The sequence below is a fragment of the Felis catus genome, chromosome X (assembly GCF_018350175.1).
Source record: "Felis catus isolate Fca126 chromosome X, F.catus_Fca126_mat1.0, whole genome shotgun sequence".
Lineage (NCBI taxonomy): Eukaryota > Metazoa > Chordata > Mammalia > Carnivora > Felidae > Felis > Felis catus.
The window spans coordinates 30,537,387-30,563,675 of record NC_058386.1 but is presented as its reverse complement, the minus strand read 5'-3'; the positions used below and the strand labels follow the sequence as shown (position 1 = coordinate 30,563,675).

The 26,289-nt window shown below is 39.8% G+C and overlaps 1 long non-coding RNA gene and 1 pseudogene across 1 annotated transcript in view; one reads left to right on the top strand and one right to left on the bottom strand.

Moving 5' to 3' along the window:
• Window positions 1-26,289, top strand: part of LOC123383428 — a 230,535-nt gene that overhangs the window by 125,033 nt on the left and 79,213 nt on the right. The window contains exon 3 of the long non-coding RNA XR_006593145.1: window positions 17,584-17,773. This is a non-coding gene — a long non-coding RNA (uncharacterized LOC123383428). The remainder of the gene's footprint in view (window positions 1-17,583; window positions 17,774-26,289) is intronic.
• LOC101100872 lies at window positions 21,409-22,434 on the bottom strand (annotated as a pseudogene).

The window sequence follows — 26,289 nt, the reverse complement described above, 5'->3', positions numbered from 1 at the left end:
TCAGATCACATTGGGAGCAAGTGGCATTTTAACTATGTTAAATCTTCCAATCCATGAACATAGATTGTTTCTCTAATTATTTGTATCATCTTTGGTTTCTTACATCAGTGTTTTTCAGATTTCACATACAGATCCTATATATACCTTGTTAGATTTATACCCAAGAACTTCATATTTTGGTGCTGTTATCCATTTCTTAATTTAAAATTAAAATTTTTTTATTGCTGGCATGTAATAAAGCAGTTGACAACATTGACCTTTTTTCCAAGCACCTAAATTTGCTTATAGTTCCAGAAGTTGTGTTGTTTTGTTTTTTGTGTTTTATATACAGACAGTCATGTCACTTGCAGGTAGAGATATTTTCTTTTTTTCCACACAGTATACTTTTATTTCTTTTTCTTACTTTACTGAACTAGCTAGGGTTTATGGAACAATGTTGAAGAGGAGCAGGAGAAAGGATATCTGCGTCTTGTTTCTCATTTTTGTTTTTTTTTTAAAGTTTATTTTATTTTGGGAGAGAGAGGGAGAGAGAGAGAGAGAGAGAATGAACAAGAGCAGGGGAGGGGCAAGGGAGAAGGGGGGAGAGAGAGAATCCCAAGTTGGCTCTCTGCTGTGAGCACAGCGACTGACATGGGGCTCGATCTCATAACCGTGAGATGATGACCTGAGCCGAAATCGAGTTGGACGCTTAACCAACTGAGCCACCCAGGCACCCCCCCTAATGTTTATTTTTTAATTCATGGATTCCAAATTAAGCCAGAAACATTCTTGAGGAGTCCATTCTTCCCTGCTGGTCAGCAAATATTCCTTTATTTCTTGTCCCTTTTTTTTCATATATCGAATAAGCATATAGGAGTTGGTATTTTTCTGTGTTCTGTATTCTATTTGGTTTCCTTTCCAAGCACCAATACCACACATTCTTAATTATCACAGCTTTATAATAAGCCTTAATATCTAATCAGACAATTTCTGCCCCTTGTTCTTCTCCAGGAGAATTTTGAATTTCCTTACTATTTTTCTTCATATAAATTTTAGAATCAACTCCTCACATTCCACAAAAAACTTTGACAGGAATTCCATTGACTCTATAAAACAATTTGGGTAGAGTTAATATATTGACAATACTGCATTTTTCAATTCCTGAAAATGCATCTCTCTCCATTTATTGTTTTTTTTTAAGTTTCTAACCTTAAAACTTTACTGTGAAGGTGAGGACCAGCAATGCAATGTAGAGCATCATCATTTCAAATGGAAACCTTTTAAAGTATGACTTTTTAGCAGATTAAAAAATTTCCTTTCTACTCCTAGGTTTCCAGCAGGATGTTTCCCTTTTGTTTTAATTTTATGGTGTAAAGAACACTTAACATGAGATTTACCCCTTGACAAAAATGTAAGTGTAGAATGTTTTTCCCCTTTTTTCATCCTGAATATATGTTACATTTTGTCAAATGGTTTCTTTTATTGAAATGACTATGAATTTTCCATCTTATAATAATGTAATAATTTACATTAGCAGACTTTCTAATGCTAAATTTACTTGTTCCACACATATAATTCTTTTTATATATCGCGTTAAATGAATTGTTATCATATCTGTTTTTGCATCTGTGGTCATCAGTGAGATTGGCTTATAAGTTGGTCTTCTTGGGGCACCTGGATGGCTCAGCCAGTTAAGCATCTGGCTCTTGCTTTTGGCTCAAGTCATATCTCCCAGTTTGTGAGATGGAGCCCCATGTGGAGTTAGGCTCTGGACTGACAGCTCAAAGCCTGCTTAGGATTCTGTCTCTCTCTTCCCCTCCCCTGCTCACATGGGCATGCATGCGCGTACACTCCTCCCTCCCTTCCTCCCCCCCCCAGAATAAATAAATAAATTTTTTTAAAGTTAGTCTTGTATTTTTCTCCTCAGATTTCTGTATCAGGGATCTGGTAGTCCAACACTTAGTTGGGAAGTGTTCCTTTTTTCTCTGGAAAAGTGCGTGTGAAATGAGAATCCTTCCTTCCTGAACATGGAAGAGCATTAGATGCCATGTTTTGCTTATCTTCCATGCAGCAGCTTTCCTTGCAGTTCCTGAGGGTGGGTATGGTAAGGGCAGTTTTAACCCCAGTTTTCACTCAGCCTGATGGCATAGCCCTGTGCTACCAGATTTGGGAGGGGAAGATTCCTATTAGTCTACAATACCACTTCTGTCAGTCCTGCACTTTGCCCTTTGTATCCTAAACCAAGATTTTGAAAAGTTAAAGTCAAATTCAACAAACACCCTCAGGGTAAAATTGGCTTCCATGCTCAGATTAATTATCTGGTTCTAGCCTTCACTTAAATTTGGCTTGATCGTTCTTTCCTATTTTATCAGCTCGGCAGTGTTTTTAAGAAGGTTATTTTTTATATTTCACCTGGCAGTTTTGGTTGTGTTTGGCAAGAGGCTCAGCCAGAACACCTGGCCAGCTCTGGTACCAAAATAGAAGTTAGACTTGCACTTAGATTTCCATGAACTTTGGTCAGTTTTTCTTTCTAAAAAAGGCATTCAGTTTGAATCAAGAAGAATTTCAACTCACTTCAGTCCCTTTTATATGTCAGCCATTGTGTTAGGATGTGGATGTTACATCTATGAATAAGACCTTCAGAAATTTCCATTCCAACAAAGGTAACAAACATTAAGGACTAGCAAGAACTTCAATTCTTTTGTGCGACTTAAAAAAATGTTTATTTAAGAGACAGAGGAGAGAGTAAGCAGGAGAGGGACAGAGAGAGAGGGAGAGCGAGAATCCCAAGCAGGCTCTGCACTGTCAGCTGGAGTCTAAAACAGGACCCGAACCCACAAACCATGAGATCATGACCTGAGCTAAAACCAAGAGTCAGACGCTTAACTGATTACACCACCCAGATGCCCCAACTGTGGGACTTTTTTTTAAGACTATTTTTTTTAGAGCAGCTTTAGGTTTAATATTTGTTTTAATATGAAATTTATTGTCAAATTGGTTTCCATACAACACCCAGTGCTCATCCCAACAGGTGCCCTCCTCATGGCCAAATAAAATTGAGAGAAAGTTATATTGTGCTGAACATTTTTGCCAGCATTTGCTGCTACCTGTCTTCTGCATTTCGGCAATTCTAATAAGTGTGTGACAGGATCTTGCTATTGTTCTCATTTGTATTTCGCTAATGACATGTGGTATGGAACATCTTTTCCTATCCTTATTTGCTGCCTGTATATCTTCTTTGTAGAGGTGTCAAGGTTTTGGCCCATTTTTTTTTAATCGGGTTGTTTGTTTTCTTATTGGTAAGTTTTCAGAAGTCTTTGTAATCTGGGTTAACAATCTTTAATCATATGTATCTTTGCATCTGTCTTCTCCCAGTCTGTGGCTTCTCTTCTAAAGCTCGTCTTTAGAAGAGCAGAGGTGTTTTAATTTTAATGAAGTCCAGCTTATCAGTTTTTATTACTTTGTAATTTAGACCCCATTTGTATTGCCATTCCTTCATTTCATTTTTCTTCATAGTTGATTCGCTATAGGCAATTCGAATGTTACCTCCTGCTCTTAGGTGCAAGACTCAGATGAAAGTCTGAGATCCAAAGTCTAAGATCCAAATTTCTGATTCAAAGTTATTAGTCTGAATTGTGCTGCTGTTACAGAAATAAACAGAGGGATACATTATCATCACAGGGAATGCAGGAGGATATGAGGAGAATATTCATAGCCACATTGTACGGAGCCATCAGGAGTGTGATAGTGTTCAGGCTGGTTTGAGTCTTGGGTAATAAAGGTTTAGGAAGTATGAATGTTCCAGGGTTAACTCCCTGGTGAAATGTACTCTCAACACTGGTTTGTGGCAAGAGAGAGAGGCAGGCAGACTATAATGTAACTTCCAAGCTCTGAAACTTCAAGAAAGTCCATAAAAGTGGGATTTGGGGAAAAGCCAAAAAGTACTTACTCCTAGTAAAAAGGGTCTTCCTATACCTAATAAGCAAGGAGTTTAAAGTATAAGTCTGTGTGGAACTAAGCTGAGTCCTCACAGATTGATGAATTCCTGCTGACAACTGGGAGAGTGAATTCCTTTTAAATTTCTCAAATTTTGTATCTTCAAACAAGCCAGATTTTATAGTTTCCTACTGCTAAAATCAACTAGTCTCTATTGACTTGCAATAATCAGTCTTTTATAAGTTTGGGGGGGGGGGCAGTGGAATGTTTATCTTTCCATTTCCTTACAATCCACGATTGAACACATGCAAGTAATATAAATATTAGTCTATAAAGATCTATCAACATATCACTGATTTTTGGCAGCTGTTTATACAAAAGAATCTCAAAAACTGATTAAGAAGTAGTTACATATTCTTAGGGGGTATTTTTCTGGCTTTGAGCCAATAAAAGCTTACATCTGTAAAGTTTAAAAGGATTCTTCTTATAGATCAACTTTATGTTCAGCAAGAATTAGAAGCACAAACACACATATACCCATTTTATCCAGCTAGCCAAAGTGAATATCTTAGTATTTTTAGGTAGGATCTCATTTTGAAAGTCTGGCTCATACTTGAGAAAATAAATATCTAAAATGTGTAGAACCATAATTGAAGCAAGCCCACTTGATATGTGGAAACTTTACACATACAAAAAAGGCAGAAATGTTCCTCAAAGCAACTTTGGGCTTCAGCACTTACTGGGTGTAGGTAAATTGACCAGAGAGCAGGTGGAGGTCCAAGTATCGGAGATCTAAGAACTGAGTACTAGGAAAAAGTGAGGGAACATTTCTCTATAGCACTCCTAAAATAGCATATTTTCTATAAGCCAATAAATAAAGATGACCTAAGATCAATTAAAGCCCACTTCCTGAGCTTTACTCTGTTACGCAAACTTTGTTAGTTCTAACCTTTACCACAATCAGGAAAAATAGGCATTGTTATTACTCCCATTTTACAGAGAAACTGAGTCATGGACAGGTTGTCCAAAGTTATAGAACCAGTAATGGTAAAACCAGAACCTGACATTATTTATTTCTGACTCCAAATCTTGAATTATTTCCACTACACTGTCAGCTTAATGTTTAATGTTTTGATCAAAGAAAATGTGCCTAGTTTCACTTGACACATATTTAAAAGTGCAGTGAGAGTCACATAAATAACCCATCTTAGTATAGTTTTAAATAAATTATATCTCCAGTGTTTGTTCCTTCTCCGATATCTGCTTTTCAGTGTTGAAAATACTACCTGAAATTAAGTGCAGTTTAATCTTCATTTTTTTCACATAAATATTTAAAGTCTTAGATCCTATGTGATGTACCTTCCCCTGAGTCCTCTTCTTGCTCTCTTCTAACAAATTAATGCCTCAAAATGCTGAAGCTGAGGAGAAAGAAAATATTTGCAACTTCTTTTCACTGTAGTCATTTTATCAACAGGCATAACATATATTTGATCTTTGTTCTACAGAAAGACAATAAATGAGATAGAAAAGTGCTTAGGAAGAAAAGAACATAGAAAAGTGAAGTAAAAGATAGCAAGACTAAATATAATGGCTTCCCCTTTGGACCTCTGTGCTCACTCATGGGTGAGAGAATTTTGGCAGTCCTGGTGACATGAGTTTACTATTATTTCCAAAATCTTTCAAATGTTGTTTTTACCAATGGGGAGAGATTTCTGGACTAGTGATTATAAACATACTTGATTAAACAAGATAATGGACTTGATTAACTGTGATAATGTACGTAAACATTCATGTTATCCAGTAAGGACCTAATTAACAAATATTCCTATTTCTTTCTCTCCTTTATTTTTTAAAAAAAGTATTTTCTCTAGAACTTCTGATCTTGTATAGAAAGCATATTTAGAGTGTTAGATAAATTTGTTCTCATAGCCTGATTCTACCTCCCCATAGCTACATGATGGGGGTTTATTTAGTCGACTGCAGCAAATAAGAACATACCCACATGGAATCACATGGGGATTTGAGAAGGGCCATTTATAGTTCTGGGCTTGTGTTTATTATTCTCAAGGGAGATTATGGGATCTTGGCTTGGCTTAGATCTCATCAAGAAGGAGCAGTTGAGTGATTAGATTCTCAGTAATCTTTGTTCACCAGGTAGGATAATGATGCTGGCCTTGGAACATCATTGATAAGAAAGCAAAAATCACTCAGAAAATGGGGTCATGAGCCCTGTTTTTAGCTGTAATGTGGCCTTGTGATAAATACTGTTTACATAACCATGTCCACGTCTTATGGGAAACTGTTTTACCAGTATTGCTGGGTTTCACTTTCTCAAGAATGTATTGTGACACAACCATGAAAAGTTTTAAGAGCCAACATAGGTCCACTGAATTGGTGTATGCTTTTACCTGGCTTCTGATCAGTTGACAAATAATTGAAATAATAAAACAGGACAAGACCTTAGAAGTTGTCATTTTATGAATGGGGAGCCTGCAGCTTAGGGAACTGGCAACTACCTCAGGATCCCCGAGGTGGCTCGTGCCATGAGAGGATTAGAACCTAGATCCCTGACAGTTGGCCCAGGACCCTTTACATGAAACCAGTCCACCCGTGGATACACAGTGACTGGAACATCAGGGCCATGTGTGAAGTGTTTGCAGATGATTTGTTACTGATCTGAAGTGATGCCGTATACCCATTTTCAAGCTGTAAAAATTGCAAACATCCAGTTAAAATTCTCTCTTGACTTCAATCCCCTCTCTCATCCCTACCACCATATAACTTTATTATGAGTTCATTCGATATGGGCAGACGTGTGCATTTGACTGTTATACAAATGTAAAATATAGTACTATGTAATTGTTTTTGCACTTTTCTTTCCTCCTAACTAATAATACATCTTAGAGATTGCTCTATATCAGTAGGCATAAAGTCTGGAAACACAGATGGCATTATTTTATTATTTTACAATGTGAAGGTGTCCTTGATTATATTCTATATACTTTCCTACATCTCCAGACTTTACCATTTTTTCATTTATTAAAGAATAGCTAGCTAGCTAACCATTTAATTAAAATGCATGTATTTTCATGAAAAAATTATGTGGAGTAGTGAAGGTATTGAGATACAAAATCAGTGTGCTAGGTATCGTTCATGAGAATTTGCAGGCTATTTTTCCCAAGGGTCATGAGAAATATGAGGAAAAAAATACGTAGTTTGAATACCACTTGTCTTTGTCCATTTGGGCTGCTATGACAAACTAACACAGACTGGGTAGCTTATGAACAACAGAAATTTATTTCTCGTAGTTTTGAAGGCTGGGAAGTACAAGTTCAAGGTGTCAGCATGGCTGAGTGAGGGCTCTCTTCCAGTTTGCAGACTTCTGGCTATATCCTCACATGGTGGAATGGGCCTGGGACCTTGGTGGGGTCTCTTTTGTAAGCACTAATCCCATTCACAACGATTCACAACGGTTCTACCCTCCTGGCCTAACTACCTCTCCAAGGCCCCACCTCCTAATACCATCACTTGGGACTTTAGGATTTGAACATATGAATTTGCTGGGCTGGGGAACACAAGCATTCAGATCATAGCACTGCTCTTTCTGCCGTATATAAACTTAACTCTGCATTTCCAATTCTTGACCTTCAAGGTACTGTTCACAAAATCCAGCTGATTATAAAGAAATAGGATGATAAAACATCAAGTAGCAGATTAAGGAAGATACATAAAACATGATATCCTAGTCTTAATTTCCAAAGGCTTAAATGTTCCAATATTAAACACAGGACCAGTGAGGGATTTTCCACGTGTCCCTTGAGAACTTGTTACAGCATTGCTGTGGTGTGTTTGAGTGAAGCAGTTTCTTACCTTAATCCATCCTACCATGGAATCATTTTACAGCCCTCTAGGCCTGTTTTATTTGATGTACATTCCTTTTCTGAACCTGGAAACAAGGGTAAAGCCTGCACAACCACATCTCTCCCTTTGGAATCCAGCTTTATATCTTTATCTGCTTTTTCTTGGTCCACCCTCTTATACTTTGTTATTAATCCCAAATAGTTTGTCCTTCCATATGTCTCTCTATTTCTTCCAGGATGAGGGTTTCATAGAAAGAAATTCTTTATGTAGTTTTGTAGAAATAATTCCATCATGGAATTCTAATACTTCTGAATTGGCTCCCATATTTGGCTCTACATTATGTTTCATTATAAAGCGATTAACTTTAAAATGGATAAAATACGGAAGTGGATAGTGTTGTATTCATTTAATTCAGGGTGTTTTAATGGTACATTAAACACGTGCAATTCACAGTGACCACAATATATATTAAGTTAAAAAAATTGAAGTAGGAAGTTTTTGGTAAATATAACAAATGAACTTCTAATCACAGCTACTTTTAATGTGTTCACTGTTCTATAAAACTATAACATGGCAACTGTGATTGGAAACCTGCTCTATTAAGAACAGTAAATTAAGAGTATTAAATTAGTTTCTTTTGGTTACCAAGATTAAGATAAAAAGTCAAAAGTGCATACTGCTCATATAGCTTTTTAATTAAACTGTCTACAATTGCTGTGTGTCATAAAATGGCACGTGACATGCTTTAATTTGCCCATGCCACTTTATGTAAAAGACATTGCCATTGTATTTGCTTTCACTAGGTTATCTCTATTCTCTGTTTCACATTTTTAAAAGAGTATTTTCTAGAGTAGCAAGCCAGTCGCTGAATGTTAGGTTATACAGGCTGTGTGTCCATGCAGAAGTAGTCTACCCTAGGTGAGTATCAATTGTTCATAAAGAGCCCAGTAACTGACAGGTGGTCACCAGCAATCTGAGTTAACTAATTTCTCATAGAAATAAAATGCATTGATTACATTGAAATCATAATCTAACATACAGTAGACTAAGATTGAGTTAATAGTTTACTGAATTTTAGACATACATAAGAGTTTAGACTAAGGTTTCTCAATGTCAGCACTGCTGATATGTGGAGCCAGGTAATTTTTTCTTCTAGGGCGCTGGCCGGGGTATTGTACATTGTTTAGCAGCATCCCACTAGTGGCTTCTACCCACTAGAATCACTAAACTCACTTCACCTCAGCTGTGACAACCTGAAAGGTTTCAAGATTTTATGAAATGTATTTTAGAGGACAAAGTTGTCTCCTTTTGAGATACTGTGGTTTATCAAATGGGAAAACTGAAAGCTGGGTGGATAAAAGTACTTGGCAGGGATCACTAAAAGAATCATATGAATATTCTGTTACATTAATATTCTACCTGAATAATTATTTAACATTACTACTTCCAATTCCAATTTCATAATAGATTTTTTAAAGCCCATATAATAAGCACATTCACTTGATTTGGGGGCTACTCTCTAGACTTTAGTAGGTCATGTTCTCCCAGATAAACTAAGGTTCCACATGCAAGTGTTTTAAGGATTTACTCCCAGGAGAAATTATTAAGGGAGTGAAGGAGGCAGGATAGATAAGGGGAAGAAGCCATGTAAGTGTATAATGTCTGGTGAGATCTCAGATTTAATTTAATCCTACAGGGAGCTCTAGAGCATAAAGTACACCTCAAAACTGTTTTGGCCTTGAGGCAAAGGAGCTGTTCTGTCCTTGGCTGTGGATCATTCTGAGATTAGATGTAGGAATGTAAAATTCCTATTCCAGTTCTGAATGTCTGTACTGGGAAGGAGGCCATGGATTATCTGGGGATTCAGAGAGGCTAGGAGGAATATAAAATTGCTAGACATTTCTGACTCTCTCTGTGAGCAAGGAAACTCCAATGCCCAAGGGTCATTCTGAGAGGGTTAAATGTGTGACAGCTCAGCAGCAAACCATGAAGAAGCCTGGCAAGGGATGCCCAAAGAGATAGTTGGGTAGGGCAGTAGCAGAGTCTACTCTGGGGGTATTGTGGAAAAACCAGTGACTTCAGAGACAGAGAAATACGTATTCAAGTTCTCGCTTTGGTACTTACTACATGACCTTGGGTAAATTATTTGAATTTATAGACCCACAGTTCCTTTAAGTTTAAGGCAATAACACCTAACCTATTTCATATGATGTTGTGAGAATTAAACTACATATTAAATGCAAGAGGGAGATCACATAACAAGGTTGTTATTGTGCTTTTTAATTCTTCATGAAGTATACATCTCCCCATTTTTTTACGTCTTTTAAAATTTCCCTCATTAAGACTACAACATTTCTTTGTAAAGGTCATATACATGTTGCGTTAGATACATTCCCAAGGTACTTGGCATTTTTTTATTCCATTGCAAGTGGTGGGTCTTAATTTTATGATTCAGCCTTTTTTCCCCTAATATGTAGAAACACAATTGATTTTGTTATAAAGAATTAATAACCAAAAAGCTCATATATTTTCCTTAGATTATGTTGGATTATTCACATCCACAATCATATCATTTGTGAATGATGACAGTTTTATTTCAGCCTGTGTAATTTCAATATATTTTGTTTGTATTATCTGCCTTATCTTGGAGGTGAGGATCTCAAATACAATATTGAATTGCCATGTAGAACGTCATTGTCTCAAATGAAAATCTTTCAGAACTTCACCAAAGACTGATCATCTTTAGCAGGTTAAAGAACTCCCTTCTGTTACTAGGCTGCTAAGAGGATTTTTCCTTTTTTAAAAAACCTGAATGTATGTTCAAATTTATCAAGTGCTGGTTTTCAGTGAATCAGTTATATGAATTTTCTCTCTTACCAGAAATCAGTAGTTTACATTAACTGACTTTCTAATGATAAATTAGCTTGCTCCAAGTATATTATTCTTTTTATATATTGCAGGTTAAGTAAAATTTTGTCACATCTAGGAGTTTGGCATCCATGTTCATGAGTGAGATGGACCTATAAATTGGCCCTTTTTTACTTTTCTTCTCCAATTTCTGTATCATTGTATATGATATTAGAATCATTTGTTCTTGAACATTTGTGAGCACTAGAAGCCATCTCCTGCTCATCATCCAGGCAGGGTTCCTTGTAATTCCTGAGGATGGGTACACTGTGGGCAAGTTGACTTCTGGTTCTCCCTTACCAGAGCTGCAAGATTACCTAGGGCTGCAAGATTTGGCAAATAAAAATGCAGCGCACCTAGTTAAATTTGAATTATTTTAATTGTCTACGTTATTTTTGCTGGGACGACCATAACAAAGTACCACAAACTAGGTGGCCTAAACAACAAAAATTTATTTTCTTAAAATTCCAGAGGCTGTAAGTCCAAGGTCAAGGTATCAGCAAAGGTTGGTTTCTTCTTAGGTCTTTGTCTTTTTTTGGCTTGTAGATGGCATTCTTTTCCCTGTGTCTTCACATCGTCTTCCCTCTGTGTATAGGTATCTGAATCTCTTCTTGTTATAAAGACACCTGTTACAGTGAATTAGGGCCCACTCTAATGACTTCATTTTAACTTAATTGCCTCTTTAAAGACCCTGTCTCCAAATACAGTTGTATTCTGAGGTACTGGGATTATGACTTCAACATAGGAATTTTGAGTAAACACCTAAATTATATACCTCTTTATTTAGCTATATTTCCCTTATGGTTTATCTCTAACAGTTTCTTGTTTTACACAATATTCTTATAAAATTCTTTGCAGTTTCAGTCTTCCATTTCCATTATAGCATAACTTATAATGGTTGCTTTTAGCTTATTTCATGATTTTGTCCTTTGAAAATTAATTAATGAGAACATAGGCTCAACCTGAGCATTATGAGCTGGTATACTGAACATGTACTGGCATGGTTAACAGTTCTGACAACTGCTTTTCAAATTTGCTTTATAGAATCATAGAATACCATCTTTCATGGCATCTTTCACTTTTCCATCCTTCAGGATTGTTTTGTATCCCTTAACTTTTTTTTTTTTAAAAAAAAAAAGCACCCCTTGACAAAAAAAAAGCATCGTTCTTTTGCTGGAATAGTATTCAGGAACATCCATGTTACTAAATCAAATTTTTTGAGTGATGAAACCCATTCCAAATTATAGTCTTGGCAAATTCCATAATACCCACTTCAAGTCAGAATTTCTTTTCCTGTTCATAAGTAATGTTGTTCATTTTAAGAAGAGACTCCATACATAGAAGGGAACATTTTTCATCAATTCTTTAACACATTCAACAAATTCTTTTAATCAATGGAGTATTTTAATAATACTGTTTGCTCTTCTTTCAGTGCACATAATCCTCTTGCTAGAGAAATATTGAAAACTATGAGCAAGAAATAAGTAGACTTTGCTCAGGGGCTTATGTAAAAAGTAACCAAGAGTTTTGGGGGCCTTTGCTTCAAATTTAAAATATGATATCAATGCTTCAAATAAACTAAAGATTCTTTCAGCTGCATTTGTTAAAGAGAGCCAATGGATGTTTGAATGAGAATCAAAGACTTCTCAATGCTAACAAAATCCCCAAGTTCTTGGTGATTTAATAGCTTTAATAACTCAGTTCAAAGAAGGTAAATGTTGAAATAAGAATCATTTTATAACTATCTCTTCAATTTCAATAAAAAGGACATCAGATGCTGTTTGAATTGCATGACACGGAATATGGGCAGATAACCAACATCTACCATCAAATCATGCATGTTTTTAATCAACTTTAAGCACTTTAATTAACTCTTAACTTTAAAAAAAGGAAGTCACTTCAAAAATTGTTGTTGCTTATATAGTCACATTTCCAAATGATTTTTCTCACAATAGCCTTATAAGAAAGCCTTTTTTTGGTGAGAAAACTTTCACAAGCCAACAGAAAATGTATTATGTAATTGTCATTACATGCATCTGTGGCTATACCATAAAAATGGTGAGGCTTTTAGATCTTTGATAATCTCTGTAATAGATGGAGCCATTATATATATATGTATATATATTTTATTGCAGTAGATTTGGTCTTGGCACTTGGAAATTTGTTTCCAACTTGAAGTGAAATATTGATGATGATATACTGCATAGAAGGCCCTTATAACTTCTGTGATTATTTTATCTTTTTAATCTCAGTGTCTCTTAAACAAAAAATTTCATTATTATTTTTCACTGTCTTTAGTACCAGTTGAGGAAATCCTGCATTGCTCATGCTCAGCTGTAGGCATATGCTGGTTTCTGTCTGACTTTCCACCATTTTCTATATTGAATGAACCATTGCATACTGCAGAAAGAACTTTGAAAGGACTTGTTCCTCATTTTTTAAATGTCCACCATCCATAAAATTTGTCACAATATTTACACTTGTGTTGGGCATTTTGAGGTTCCAATATACACAAAGAAAACAACCTTTGCAAGAACTGAAAAGATTGAATTTGCACCTCTCTCCACCACCTCAGCCAGTGTGCCTGACACAAGTCTGAACAAGTCCATAAACAGGGGTGAATGGTTGAAAAGGTTGTGAACTTGTGAACTAAGAACTTGAACTTACTGTTTGATGCAAAAAAGCCGAACTCCCCATTTGCCTGAAGGGAGAACTATACTTGTAAGGCACAGTCTTTCTGAACAAAGCCACAGCTGACCCTCCATGAGGTTTGGCTATTGGGCATTCAGGGATTGGTGGACATTGAGAAGCGGAGTGTTTAGGGGCCAAGAGATGTTCATGGGTGTTCCTGTGGTCCCTAGAGTCAGGCTGCTAGGGACCAACCTGGGGATGCAGGGCACCTGGACAGAGGGCTTGCGGCTTGGATGCTGTCAGAAATGTGAGGCTGTCGCTGATTGGCTGATCTTCAGGGTGGGAGTATCACTGATTGGCTGAGTTTCAGGAGCCTGGAACTGACATTGACTTGCTGTCTTGCAGAAGCTTAGTTACTGGGGAGAGGCAGTCCTTGAGGGTCTCATTATACAGGTCGGAAGTTACATGTAGTTAATGGTGGTTACTTGTTCACAACTTGGGACTATGGCCAAAAATATTCTTTCTTGAATTATTTTCTTTCTTTAATTCTAAATCTCCCCTTTTGATCTTCTATCAGCCAAACCTCTGGAGAGACCAGATCTTTATTTGTGGAGGTATGATTTTCAGCTAGTGTTGCCTTAAGTGATTTAATTGCCAATTATTATGCTGGAAAAATAGTTGTAACTGCTACATTTTTATAACTTCTTAAAAAGCTGAATACAGGGCATTTAGGGTGTCAAGACAAAATCAATATAGGATACAGGACAAAATCACATAGAAGACATGTCCTATGTTTTGCGGATGTCAGTCCTAGATGAAGTCCATGTCTGAGGCAGGGTCTTGTAGCACCAAGTTTTTCCAGCAATACTCAGAGGGTACCCCATAGTTCTGTGGGTGTCAGGGTTCAATGGCTTCCAGGAGGAAGAAGGAGCTGAGTGGACAGGACTCTGGGCTTGGAGTCCCCATTTTACCTAGATGGCTCACTCCTCCTTGTTTTCATGGATCAGATTTCTGGGGAAAGCTTCAGCTGGAATAAGTAGTCACATGGCTAAAATTTTCACAATCACTGTCCCCCAGTTAGGTAAAGAATGTGTCATGAGGTTTGAACCGCCAGGGCCCTGGATCCTCGCTCTGTATGTCATGAGAAACTTGAGTTACTACTGAGCTACCAGCTGCCCAGAACAGACACATTAGTTAGAGGAGGTAAGTGTCTGTGTATTGTGGATGTAAGCTCAGCCTTGAACAAAGGCTGTTAAGAGTAGAGTCCTACAAAGGACCAAGATAGCAGATAGGCAACTGAAAAATCATTATAACTTCATATATATTATAAGCCACAAATACACAGGCATAGGTAATACAAAGTCAAAAGCACAGATAAATGCTTAGAAAAAAGAGCTTAAGGAAACATAAGAAAGTTTTCTCTAATTAGTAGATTTATGGGTGAGGACTTTCTCCTTTTAAACTCTTCCCTGGATTTATTATGTTTTGTGTAATTTTGGCTTCCAATAATTTTGGGGAGGAGACAGAATATAGGCCACCATATGCACCACACTTGATTTTACCTCCACCTATATGGCCTTGCATGACCTCTCTTGATCCAGCCGAACCTCATCTGCAGGGACCCTCTCCTGATAGCCATTTCCATGTTTTCTACGACTCACAGGACATCTCCACCTGGACAGCTGGGAGAAGCTCACCATCTACGTGACACATGCTGATGGATCCACTACACCCTGCCTCATCTCTACCTCTAACTGAAATTGCCACCAGCTCTTGCTCCTCAAAACTTATCCTCAATCTCAGCTAACAACAGGCCATCTTTAGAACTCAGAATCATTATAGACTTTCCCCTACCCTTTCATATAGTCCTTAACATCCTACAATTCAAATCTGTCCCCTCCTCACCATCCTTGTATTCATAGCCTGAGTCAGGTGCCTTGCTATTTCGTTTTGTTTTCTTTACTTAGTATTTTCCCTCAGTATATGTTCAATAAATACTTGCTAGATGAATGAATGAATGAATGAATCAATCAATCAAAGTATTAGAGGTAACATTCACTGATTCAAAATAATCCCTGGTAGAGCCTCTGGCTGCCAGGGAAGAAACCCAAAGTGTTAGAACTGCTTACCTAACTTGTGAATTCCCATGGGAAACTATCACTGAGAATGCTATCACTGATGTTTCTTTCACTGCCCCTAACACCCTCATCTCGCACATGGGGATGCTGGCAACAGGATGGTACATCATGCTTCACTCATTGGACCCCACATATCTCCATCATCCCCTGTCAGTGTAACAAGGAAGTGTGGCATCTCCATCACCTTATCACATACTCTGCAAGTATTTGCTCCTTGGCCCAATCTGCTGTGCCAGGCAATATCTGGTGGTGACACAGGCCAGCAAACACAGACCCAGGATACCAACCTCTTGTGTGCCAAAAATTCAGGAAGCATGAGAAGGCAGTCTGAGTTAGGAACACCATCTGGATTGTCTTTCAAGACATGTCCATAGCTAGCCCTTGTAGTCACTGAGCTAATTACCCCTAAGGCATTCCTCTTCCAATTTCTCCTTCCTTGCCACTGTATATCCTCTTCTACTACTCATGGTACTCCCAGCCTGTCTCAACTATGTGTCATCATTCACTAACCGCACCCATTCACACAGCTTCAACCTCAATGGAGGGCGTCTGCCGTATATAGGGTAGGAAATAGTTGTCTCCAGGAGACGTAGAGATAGCTTCCAGCCCAGGTACTTTGACAAGGGTACATTGGAACCCCCAGAGTCATCAGGAAATGTTTCTCTACTAGAATCCATCAGTAACATCATTAGATGACACAGAGGAACCAGTTGTGACTGATTATGTAGAGAGGATTCTAAAGTAGGGTGGGATGTCTGATAGGCTTTGGGTTCTTTCATCTGTAGACCTGCCCACTTAGATCACTCGACAATTTCCAGCTGGTGGAAGTGAGTCAGAAATTTTCCAAGCCTATTTACATAAGTCTCCTTGTATGTCCCACCCTGATCCACCACTTTCTCCCCTTACGGTCACTTCTCCACATGATGCTGAACTTTAAGATCCCCAACTGCTAGCCTCCTCTATGTTCTTTGGACGTTTTCATGGACTCTGAAATTGCCCTCCCCTGCCATCCTCCTCATGCCCCTCTCTATCTGGGAGTGTCCTGTCTGGCCCAAATCTCTGGCACCTGGTTATTCTAACCAAATCTTTGTACCTCAATGGTAAAAGGAAAATATCTTGTTGACATCAGAGTTCTAAAGGCTTGATCAGAGGAATCCTGTGACTCAGAGCATTGCTGCAGAATTTCAGCTTTATATGGGGAAGAGATTAAGTTTACCTTCTGCTTAACTTAATTAGAAAATAGGGAAGTACAAATTAATATGAGACATTTTTTCATAAGTTTGACAAAGTTAAAGGATTTTTTAAAAAATATGAAAGTAGAGGGTATTTACATATATTAATTGTGAAATATTAATTGGCAGATAAGTGGGATGATATTTTGGCAATATTTATAAAAATGTACAGTTTTCATACCCTCCTCACTTTATCCCAATTTCTGTTTGCTATATCTTTCTTATGCACATTTGCCCAAGAACTAATGTCCAAAGATGTTGATTCATTCTATTAAGCATAGAAACTAATGGGAATACTGATGTGTCCATCAGGAGGAAAATAGTTTAGTTACGGAACATACATACTTTAGAATCCTAGGGAGTAGTTAAAATAATGAGGTGGATTTATCTGTGTTGTCATGAAATGATGCTACATTCATTTTATGAAGTGACAAAGGCAGGTGGGAGAACAGTATGTATATCACTATCCAGTATATTAAAATATCACAGTATGTTTTTATAGCACGTGCATGCATTAAAAAGCTTAAAATTGTCTTTACAATAATATACACCGTATTTTTTTCTTATAGTTAGCTCTGAGGAGAAAGCTTGAGTTGTAGAGGAGCATGGTAAAGGGAAGGGATAGACTTATGTATGTTGTTAGAAATGTTTGCAATGAGAATATATGCACTATTATTACCTTTGTCATTAAAATTTTTAAATAAGCTTAACAACATATATATTACCTGTTTATTAGCTGGGTAAAATAACTGCTAGCTGATGCAAAACATAAAACATAAAATCTGAATGACTTAACACAGGTTTATTTCTTGTGCAAGTAAAATTTGATGTGATTTGGCAGTGGATCTTCACCAACTGGTGGCTCAGAGACTTAGGCGGCTTCTGGCTTTGTCTTGCAGTTCCACCTCCATCTTTGCCACTGAATGGAAGAAAGGGAGTGGAGGTGGTGTCCTGGATCTCAAATGGGTGGGCCAGGAAACCACAAATACTGCTTCTGGCCAGAGTAGTCACATGATCCTTCTTAACTGCAAGTAGCCTGGGAATGTAGCCTTCCTGTGAACCCAGGAAAGAAGGCAAGAAAGGATGTGGGTAAGCGCTTGCATTCTCTCCCTTTAATTGTTACATAGTAGGTGCTCGATAAAGAGCAACTCTTGAGTTTTTTAGGACAACAACCCTCTTCGTTTCCTGCAGTAGTTTCTGTGAAGCCCAGTATTGGCCTTGCAATGTACCACCTTTTTTAAGCTCCCACTATATGACGAGTACTTTCAAGTACAGGATCATATCTGATTTTTAAAGGAACCTTGTAGGGGCGCTTGGGTTGCTCAGTCAGTTAAGTGTCAGACTCTTGGCTCACGGTTTGTGAGTTCGAGCCCTGCACTGGGCTCTGCACTGACAGTGAGGAGCCTGCTTGGGATTCTCTCTCTCTCTCCCTCTCTCTGCCCCTCCCCAACTTGTACTGTCTCTCTCTCTCTCAGAATAAATAAATAAACTTAAGAATGAATGAATGAATAAATAAATAAATAAAAGAATGCTGTAAACTCCCCCAACAGGAAAGGTTCACCCTTGTTCACTCAGCACATTTCTGTACTGCCCTTTGCAAAAACCTCTATAATTTCGGCAGGTGAGAATTAGCTCCTTCTTTTTGCTGCATGGTCAGTATCTTAACTTGGGAGTCTCTACTATACACCACCTGACTGAATGCACCTGAACACCTGCATAGTGCTAGTAGGCACAGTGAAAACCAAGATTACCTTCTGGGGAAACTACACAAGTTACAGAAATCAGAAGAATAATGCATTATTTTTTTTTCTTTTTTAATCAGTACAGCATATTAGGCCAAGGAACCAATCCTTGCCTTCTCAATTCCTCCTGCCTCCTAGGACTTCCAGGGTGAGAGGAATTAGAGTCAGGATTTATAGATGTTTGCTTACACAGTGATTTCCATGGTCTTGCCCCATGTATCCCTTAAGGGTGAGGCTTTGGTTTTTGACCACAGAGGTATGCTCATTCATTGGTATATCTTTTCAGTGGCTAGTCCCAAATATGACACCCCATTAAAATCCTACTGCACATATCAAGGTGGTTCCAAAAACTTCTCTTATTTCAGATTTACATCCAAAGAATCAATATGTTCTGTGCCTACTCAGACTCAGCTCACAAGCCTACTTGTAAAACACTTTGAGAGTATGGTGAAGAAGCCTGTCAGGGAATGACCATGTACCTAAATTTCACTGTTCAAAGAGAAGGGGGTATAGCAGAGGGATCCCATGGTGAAGGTCAGCCAGGAGATACCTACAGGGAATTGGAATACTCTGAGTCAGGGGGCAGATAGGTGATCCTGGAAAGTCTGTTCCACTGGGAGCATGGTACAGTGTCCAGAGGAGGATACACTGAAGAGCCGGCCAGCAGGTCAGTTTCCAGAATTGGACAGGAGGGCAACTGGGAAAGACTCAGGGGATGGGCACCATAATGTGGGCAAGTGTTGGGACTGTACACGTGTGCCAGTTACTGAGCAGAGGCAGCTCTCAAGGAACCCTGGGGTGAGGCAGCAGCACTTTGGGTCAACGAATGTCACATACAACCCCCAAATGGTGTGTGATTCTCATTTTCACGTTCCTTCTCTGTATCTATCTGGTTTTCATACTTTGGCTACAAGGTCCTTTTTTTAAATGGAGAAGCGTTATGGGGTAATAAGAGAAATGAGTTAACAGAACATTAGGGAGGAGTAGAATAGCATGGGCTTTAGAAGAATCCAAACAGGAGGTCTAGTTCCAACTCTGTACATTCTAAGCCTATGAATTTATGCACATTCACAAACTTTCTAAGTCTTACGTTCTTCATCTGTGAAATGGGCTTGATAAGCCTTGTGTTGTATGTGTGACTGTTAGAAAGTATGTATTATATATAAAGCCCCTGGTACAGTGAGTGGTATGCCTTGGGTCTTTGATGATTGGCAGTTATTACTATGATTATTTTGACCCCAGACATTGGTGCCTTCCTCTCTGGGATTTGTTTACCCAGGAGATGTCAGAGAATATGCAGTGCTGTGGGACACGGCATACCAAACCAGTCCAAATGGTTGCTTAACAAAAAAACCTTGGTAAATCTAACCCAGTAGAGGATAGATTATTTAATCTGGGCTTGGGAGAGTATTTCTCAACTGAATGCAACTCAGAATTACTAGAATTTGTGTCAAGGACCAACTCCTTCCCTCCTTCCCAGTTGCCCTTCCAATAACCCATCCCTATCTTCGTTTACTTACCTCCTCCAAAAATCTAGGTCTTGCTTAGAGCTTGCCAAACTATACTGAACATAACTTATTCAATGAATAGTATAGGCTCTGGATCTGCAAGCTCAGGGCAGAGTTCCAGCCCTGTGGCTTTTGGGTATCTCACCTCAAGGAAGTATCACCCTTATTTCTCACAAACTCTTTGAAGATGGTGTTGATGAAACACCTAATTTGTGCATTGTGTTCAACTGCACTTGGATAAGGATGCAGGGTATCTTACATTTTTGTTCCAGGTGGGATCTGGTTAACCCATAATCCCAAAGAAGCTGCTAAGAATAGTTTTCCATCCTAGGCTTTAATCTCTCAACTGTGAGACATACCATCTGAGGATCTGACCCCTGGTCACCACTCTCATAGCCTCAGCTCATGTATTACAGCTTAATTTACAATTATCTCTCAGTGAAAGACTTGCTGTTTCTCAAGGTCACAGCCTGTCTTGTCTTGGGACATTTTACTTGACTGCCTTCATATGGACCCCCCCAACTCTTCATTCCTTTTTACTTTTTCTTTTGGTATTAAAGGATACCTACCATTGTCTTTACATGATTGTTGATCCTAGCATCTAAAATTATATGGGCAGGCAGTGAGTCTTGTTTATCTTGGCATCCCCATTACTAACACAGTGCTTTCCAAAATGCAGATGGATGAACTAATATTTGGGGAAAAAATAAGCCTGTGCACATGGAATGTAATTTATTAAGATTTATTTCTCATACATTTTTTTTAATTTGAGAGAGAGAGAGAGGGAGTTTGGGAGAGGGGCAGAGAAGAGAGAGAGAGTGAGAGAATCTTAAGCGGGCTCCATGCTCAGCATGGAGCCCAATGCAGGACTTAATCCCACGACCCTGGGATCATGACCTGAGCCAAAATCAAGAGTTGGACACTCACCTGACTGAGACACCCATGCCCTTCTCTCATGTATTCTTAAATAATCTAAGTAAATGCATGTATGTGTCACTAAATTTTACAGAATGGGAGATTAAAAGGGTTAAGGAAAGCTAAGAATTGACCATCTTGACCCCAATTATTTTACTGCTGAGTTCTTTGATAGTTCCAAAGAAATGCCTATTTGAATATCATTTATCTTTTCCAGATCACAAAATAAGATGGTCAGTTTTACAAATTTGTTTTACAAACAAACAAAACTAGTATTCTTAAATTTCATAAATGGCAATAAATGTATGACCAGTGTCATTCATAAACTTAGATCCTGGAGCTGATAAAATGCTACATTAAAGGGAACAACATTTGAAAATGAACTCTCCCTACCATGAAGAAGATAAACCTCCATGTTAGCCATATAGAAGAGGGACACAGAGACGTTATACATTGTGTTTCCTATAGCCACACCCCAGCCCTCCACTACTTAGAAGACTAATTGTTAATTGTAATGACAAAGTGAAGAAACTGCTTCTGACTTCACTAGGGATGGGAGACGCTGCTGGATATGGCACTGGAATGAACCCTCTCGGTGGCAGTAGTGCTGGCCCTGTTTGTGGCTCCAGTTCAGGCTCTCTCTGCTTCATCTCTCAAAGCCTCCTCATAATGGAATGGGAAGCACCTGGGGTCAGACTCATGGATCTTAGTTAAAAACTCCAGCAATTTCATGTTGCTGGTTTCACTGTGGGCTCTGTGGCCCCAAAGGAATTCTTAGCATGGAGGATCACTGTTGGGTACCTGGTGGTACTCCAAGTACTTTTCTTGCACCAAATCTTTGGTGATGAACTTCCTGGGCTCTCCAAAAATGGAGTGTTTCCTCCCAGAATATAGGTCTCTCATATTCAGCACTTCTCAGGTCTCCTCAGTGGCACAATTGCCCTTCATGAAGATCACACTGAGGATGGTTATCAGGAGGCTGGTCTTGGGCATGCTCTCTTCACCCCAGAGCCTCAAATCATAAGCAAGTCCTAGTTTGTTGACAAGGGCATAACTGTGGCTGGTGGGGTCCACCTTCTTCACATCAGCACCAAAGACCAGCTCCATGCGCTCAGAGGCTCTCCTGAGGATCTCAAGGAAGTTGTCCTTGCACTCTTTGATGACAACATCGTCATGTGTGCCTTTTTGATGGGCTCTTTCATTTGATACTTATGCAGCAGGAACTGCACCAACAAAGTCACCTTCTCATCTAGAGGGTCTACAGATAAGTTCTCAGTGTCTGACAGGGCCTTTGATGAAGAAGCTGAACTATCTTCCTTTTCTTGGCTGGTGGAGCTCTCATCTGATTTGCTTGGCGAGGTGGGTGTGATGACAATGTAAGATGAGTAGGCACTCTGAGGACTCTGGGGAGTACTGGGTATTCTAGCAGCCAGAGCTTCCTCCATATTGCCAGGCATAAGAGGACAGGGTGAGGGAGAGGTCCCCTCCACATCCTTGGAGACCTGTGTGGCCTCAAGGCCCTGGATCTCATTGTGGGCATAGTGTTGTTCCTGTGTGCAACATGGAATTTCCTAATCCTGAGACATCCTCACTCTTGTCGGTGGAGCAGGCAGGAGGGTGGATGATAGGGGACCATAACCTAGGAGTAATGGGATGAACATTGCCTCCACCTTCCCTGCAGACAGTACTCGAGAGCCTCACAGATCTCCTGTGCTGTCATGTAAGAAGCTGGAAGAGGGAGTGAGAAAGCTCCTCAGGGTGCAGCCAGCTGACACAGCCAAGGTTTCCCACAGCTGACAACAGGACAGGTAGGATCCACTAGGCTCTGTGGATCTTAGGCTCTGTGGGATCTTTTCTCTTTTAGAGTGAGTAGTCCCTTCTGTCTTTCATTAAAATCCTCAGTGTGACCCCAGGGAGTATCTGGGACTCTATCTGTAGACCCAAGGGTTATCACCTCAGAAGGAGACCTTAGTCTCCTTGAGTCATTTGAGTTAAAAGAAAGGGCCTGCTTCTGATTCACAGCTCTTCTCAGAACCTCTCAGCCAGCAAAGTCACAGGAATGACAGATAATGCGGGAAAAGAAGTAAGGGGGTGCCTCATTAAGCTACACCTTCCTGGGCCTCCCAGAATTGCTCGAGGAAGCCAGCTGTCTGTTGGGGCTCTATTGTTCTTTTTTTTAATGTTTTATTTATTTTGAGAAAGAGAGAGAGGGAGGTACAGAGAGCATCCCAAACAGGCTCTGCACTGGCAGTCAAGAGTCCACTGCAGGGCTAGAACTCATGAACTGCGAGATCATGACCTTAGCTGAAATCGACAGTTGGATTCTTAACCGACTGAGCCACCCAGGTGCCTCAGGGGCTCTGTTGTTCTGGCATGTGTGGTACCTTCTACCTCAAGGTCATAAATTTGACCTTGACAGAGACTAAGATACTTAGTCTGCTAATCCGAGACAACAGCCCTCAGACTCCTAAAGCCAAAGTCAGAAAACACCAAAGTCCAACAACTGTTGCAGGGCCTACCCAGTGTGACAACATAAACAGGGCTCGGTAGGGCCTGTGCTATTCTGGAGTGTCTGATTCCTCCTAGTCCTTACTCAGTATCTTACTTAGATTCCTAGCAGGGGGTCTAGGATTCCCTTTTATGTTTACTTGAGGCCGCACCTCTCAAACAATGTCCTCACCACCCTCACACTCTCTAGGCAAAAGTCAGGGGAAGTCACTCCTGGCCACCCCATCCTCTTCCCAGGGCAGATATCAGTTCTGAGGGGCCTTCTCTATCCTGGTGGAAAGACCTCCTTATTCCTTATTCAGCATTTTACCTTGACTCCTGGCAGGGTCTGGGACTCCTCCCTCTGCTCACCTGAGGCTGCCTTCCTCAGAACAGACCTCCCCTCCCTGAAAATTCAAAGTAGAAGTCGGGGGGGCAACTCAGTCTTACAGCTATTCTAGGGCCTCCCAGAGCTCATGGTGGGGACTGGGCTCTTATCTAGGGGATCCCTCTGTTGTGAGGTGGGTAGTTGCATCAGTCTCCACTCAGAGCCTTATGGCGAGAGTTGGCAGGCTTGCCATTTCTGCCTCTGCTGAGACCTCCCTCAGAACAAAGTACTTACCACCCTTAGATTCTGAAAGCAGAGTCATTGGATGTCAATTACAGCTACTCCTGCCCAACACCTCCCGGGGTGCCAATAGGGTTCAGGGTCTGTACAGTCCTTTCCAGTGTGGAGTGGATGTTCGTTCAGTCTTCACTCAGCATCTTACCTTAAATGTGGTAGAGGCTAGGACAACTCCTCTCTTGATTGAAGGCTGCACTCAGACTCCTGAGGAAAAGCAAAGGGAAAGGACTTCCAGGCCCGCCCTCTCCCTACTCCCAACTCAGCCTCGACCCACCCACGGCTGACAGTAGACCTCTAAGTGGCCCCTCTATGCTGGCAGAAGGATCCCCTCAGTCCTTACTCAGTCGTCCCTCTGTTGACTTGTGGCCATACCCCTCAGACAAAGGCTCTCACACCCTCAGATTCCTGAGGCCCCAGTCATTGGGTGCCTCAGGCTGACAGTTACTCAAGGAGTTTCCTGGGATGACAAAAGGGACAGAGCTTTACTCAGTGGGGCCCCCCTATTCTGGTGGTGTTGGTTTCCTCATTCAGTGTCCTCGGATTGACACTTGACCAGTCTTTGGACTTCTTCTGTTGATAGAGGCCATGCCTTTAAGTATTGGCCTTCACCAGCCATATTGAAAGTGGAAATTAGGGGACTTGCCTTCCACTCCTTCTCCTGGTCCCCTCCTCTGCTCACTCCCCTATGGTGCCAGAGTCCTCCCCAGGAGGACAGCAGGAGTAAGGTTCTGTGGGGCTCCTTATATTCTGGGTAATTAACCTCATTCAGTGTCTGCACCTGGAATCCCTTCAGGCCCAGTGATTCCTCCCTCCACCGAACTGAGGTTGTGCCCCCATACACCCAGACCCTCACCACTGTCAGATTCCCAAGAGGCTGGAGTCAGAGGGAGCCTCTGATAGTTATTCTGGAGCTTCCTATTGCCAACATGGTGGAACTCTTAGAGCAACTTCCATTCTGGACTCAGGGGTGCCCTCAGTCTCAACCTGGAACTCTTCCCTCTACTGACCTAAGACCACACCCCCTTAACTCATGGCCTTCATTGCTTTTAGAATACTGAGGCCAAAGTCAGGGGATGCCATTTCTAGACACCTCTGCCGAGAGTCTACCAGGGCTGACAGCAGGGACAGAGCTTTATGCAGTCCTTCTTTTCTGTAGCAAGTGGTTCCTCTAGTCCTCACTTCGGGTCGATACCTTGGCTCCAGTCTTTTTGATTAATTACTTCCTAAGCAATGCCACCTCCTTGCCAATCTGCATTTGCCCCACTGACTCTCCTAGAGGTTGAGTCCAAGTTCCAGGCTAGACACTAAGTGGTGAAGCTTCAGCGCAGCACTTAAAAAACACACACTTTCCCAAGGAGTCCTTTCCCAGACAGTTGGGAGCCTTCTGTTCTAAAAGACTTATTTTCTACAGGGAGCCTCGAATAGACACATATGAACATAGAAAAGTGTTGAAGTGTTTTTGAAATGATTTGTTATTGATCAGAGTTAAAATACTAAAGTTCTATGACTATGTTCTCACTGCAAACGTTTCAAACATTACAGTCAAAACAATTCTCTCTTGCCTTTTCAATCCTCTCTGCTACCTGCACCACCATATAACCTTATTAAGAATAAATTTTGTATGGATATAATTGTGCATTTGATTTACATAAATCAAATTTATGTAAATTACATAACTATAACAATAAAGTAAGTATGGTTTTGCTGTTTGCTTTTTCATTCAGTTAATAATCCATCTTGAGTAGTGTTCCTTATCAGTAGAGTGGCCCTAAAGTTTGGAAAACCAGATAGTATTATTTTATTGGTATTTGAAAATTGAAGATGTTCTTGATGGCATTCTATATGTTGTCTCTATTTCTAGACTGTATAAGCTGGCTTTATATATATATATGCCATTTTTTCCTTTTATTTAAAAAGTAAAATAGATGGCTATGTCTACAATTAAAACTCTTGTTCATATTTGTCTTCAGATATTTTCATGAATGGAAAGAGTGTTGAGAAATACAGTTAGTGTGCTAGGAATTGCACATAAGGGTTATTAGGCCATCCTTTACATGGGCCACGAGAAATGTGATAAACAAAAGGTTGAGTACTGTTCAACTGTATACTGTAACTTTCTATTTTTTTTATAGACTTAACTCTGTATTTTCAGTTTTTGATCTTCAGGGTAAGTCCACAAAGCTTTATTGATCACGGTGATGAGATACTCACTAATGTATTGGAAAGCACATATGAAACAGGATAACCTATACTGATGTCCAAAGGCCCCCAGGCAAGATCCAGTGAGGGATTTACCATTTGCACTTTGAGAGTTTATGATTTTACTGC